Here is a 646-nt window from a genome sequence, read left to right on the forward strand (position 1 = left end):
TACATACATACGTAAAAATATACATACATCCATTTATTTTGCAAGTGCGGTATAAATTCTACAATTTTTGAGGCAGCAATATTTTATTTGTTGTGCCGGGGGGAGATATTTCGGTCTACACTAAGTATTTTCTAATTTCTATTCTTCGTAGCTATAGGTATGAAACAATTTATGTTTGAAATTGGATGTTTGTATTTGTTTGTTCTCATACACGACATTTGTTTGTTCTCATACACGACATTTGTTTGTTCTCATACATGCCTCAAGTGTTACAAGACAAATCTGAAAGACTTAGTCAAATACGCAACACCATAGGCCTCAAAATCCACGAGAAGAAAATGTACACACTTTGTAAAAATATAACAGATGCTGACCATGTAACTTTGAATGACAAATCAATCGCAAATGTTCACGAATTTAACTATCTAAGCACCAAAATAATGAATGGAGACTGCATTCATGAAATAAATTCAAAACTCAGCAAATCCAACCAATCATTCGGTACGTTAAACTCAATATGGAAATCATCAATACTCAGCAAGAGTACCAAAATACGATTTTACAAAAGCAACATATTTAGCATATTCCTCCATGGATCCGAATGTTGGAAAACAACCAAAAGTATTGAAAAGAAATTGGGAGTGTT

Source organism: Octopus bimaculoides, chromosome 1 (assembly GCF_046866305.1).
Source record: "Octopus bimaculoides isolate indiv1 chromosome 1, ASM4686630v1, whole genome shotgun sequence".
Lineage (NCBI taxonomy): Eukaryota > Metazoa > Mollusca > Cephalopoda > Octopoda > Octopodidae > Octopus > Octopus bimaculoides.